We start from the raw sequence: 2,500 nt of genomic DNA on the forward strand, positions 1-2,500 counted from the left end.
CAACCCACCGCATCCCCCAGGGCCAGAGTAGGTGGGATCTATCTTCCTGGCATTTTCCCCCTCTTATTGTTGCGGCCTAGTTCAGTCCAAGACTTCCTGGCGACTCAAAGAACACGCTGACCTATATCAAGTTGGTCTCGTTGGTTTTCGGACTTCTTCCGCGGAGCAGCGGAATGCTAGGTCATGAATATTCTGGTATTTTGCTGTTCACTGCTGTGAACTGGCTGTGCTCTTCCTGCTAATAGTGCTTAATGTCAGCAGTGTGAATTTTTGTTGCAGCAGAGACCAATGAAGGCTTAGTCACTAGGTAAGTCACTAGGTTAGGTTAGGTTCAGTCGGTCCAGGCTAGTCTGCTTCCTTCGTTTGCTGTTCACTGCTCTGAACTGGCTGTACTCTTGCTGCTAATAATGCTGAATGTCAGCAGTGTGAATTATTGTTGCAGAAGAGAGACCAGTGAAGGCTTACTCACTAGGTTAGTCACTAGGTTAGGTTAGGTTCAGTGGTCCAGGCTAGTTTGCTTCCTTCGTGTTTATTTTCATTACTGTCAGTCAGTTGCCCTTACTCTGATAGAATATCACTGTAGTTTTAAACATTATATTGCATTAAAGATGGCCTATGGAAAATTATATTAAAGTAAAGTTTAATATTTCAAGTTGCCCACTATACCCATGGTAACAATCTAATGGGGTTATACACGCTTTATGCCAGTGGTGACCAAAATAGGCATATTCTAATCCGGAGAGTAAGTCTGACTAGGTTAGTTAATTCAGTTTCCTCCCTCACCTCTGGATTTTCATTACTATTGTTATTAATCAGAAGATGAACCCTATTTATACGGAACAAGCCAACAGGAGCCATTGACCTGAAATTCAAGCTTCCACAGAATATGGTGTTCATTCGACAGAAGTAACAGAAGGTAATGGGAAATACAGAAAGAGGAGATCAGTTATTAGGAAAACAGATAGATAAAAAAATAATAAAAATGTAAGTAAAATATTAAAATAAAAGTTGATTAGTAATAGGGCAGTAATGCATTGCATCTTCGCTTGAACTTCTGAAGTTCCAGTTACACAACACTCTCTGGGAGGTTGTTCCACGGGGTGAAAGCCATATAGCAAGCCTTTGCTTTAGGTTAGGTAATGTTAGGTTTGTTGATCTGGCTGGTTTTAGTTCCGTCCAAGGCATAAAAACCTACATTATTATTATTAAAGTAGTTTAACCAGACCACGAAAAGTTTGGAGTGATGGTGCAAGTAACCCTATTAACTTGGTGATGCAATATTAGATTAGCTGGACTGCTTTCTCTACACAAAATCCTATAACTGATATGCAATTACAAATATTAAACGTATACACACAGTATATATAATTAACAAGTGTCTTTCTATATTTGGAGACCCCAGTTGAAAAGGCAACTCATGCCTTTATCTAGTTGGGCAGGGCAGCTGATCGAGCCGACAGTCTACCCCAAAAGCCAAATCGAAGTCCTTCAAAAGAAGGCATCGTGCTTACCCCATACAAATGGGAAAAAAAGCACGTTAAAAGAAGAAGAAGAAGAAGAAGATCTAGTTCATGGCATAAAAAAAACAGATAGAGAAGACAGAAGGAGAAAGAATGATGGTAAACCTCAGAGAAAGTGATAGACCTGACCTTGAGATGCAGGTTACATGGGATTGGGGAAACAGAAGCCGAGTCCTGATACTTGGCAACAAAGGCAGTGAAACAGCCATCAAGATTCTGTGCGGCCAGGAGATTATTGATTGTCGCAGATCTAATGCAGAGGCCACCTGAGGAGATGATGTATACTCTCCTTGAACTCAACAAAACAGTGGCCTAAGCAGTGCTTACTGGAAAGGGATGTAAGAGTGGCTGAACTAGCCAAGCCAAAGTCCGTCTAACAGCTTGTGTTACAGTTGGGTGGCTAGATCCACTCTGCCCCACGTTTGACGACCAACTGCACCTTGTACCCACTTATAGCTGGGTTCACTGATTGGCTGGCTGGTATATCTTGAACCTCAGACTTTGTGTTTGAGAACACAGTGCTCTACTACCTCCTGCTGGAATGATGCCTATAAAAAAAGGGCAGGAACAACAACTGGAACAGTACTTATACGTCCAGAGAAGGGCCTGGAAGTACAGAGGCAGAGAAAGGAGAAAAGATTCAAGAACAGATATGCCTTTGATTCAATGCCATCGAAGAGGAAGGCTAAAGAATAAGCCCTCGAAAAGTTTGAGGGCAGTAGTGGATGGAATTAGCCACTGATAACATATAAACAAATTTTAATTCTACAGAAGCTGCTCTGGCTAGTCAAACCATGTGATCTCTAAACGATAGGTTAGAAGTTTTTGACCTGAAATTCCAAAACGTTGACAGAATCAAGAGGTTTTCATGAACTTTCACTGAAGATGTTCAAAATATTAGACAGAGAGGAGACAGAGAGATAATAGATAACTGTCTCTAAACGACAGGTTGGAAGTTTTTGACCCGAAATTCCAAAAAG

The 2,500-nt window shown here is 41.2% G+C and overlaps 1 protein-coding gene across 2 annotated transcripts in view; it reads left to right on the forward strand.

The window, feature by feature from the left end:
- LOC136830348 (beta-1,4-glucuronyltransferase 1-like) overlaps positions 1-2,500 on the forward strand; it is a 156,468-nt gene that overhangs the window by 51,246 nt on the left and 102,722 nt on the right. The gene's annotated exons all lie outside the window — the stretch shown is intronic.

Source organism: Macrobrachium rosenbergii, chromosome 46, assembly GCF_040412425.1.
Source record: "Macrobrachium rosenbergii isolate ZJJX-2024 chromosome 46, ASM4041242v1, whole genome shotgun sequence".
Classification (NCBI taxonomy): domain Eukaryota; kingdom Metazoa; phylum Arthropoda; class Malacostraca; order Decapoda; family Palaemonidae; genus Macrobrachium; species Macrobrachium rosenbergii.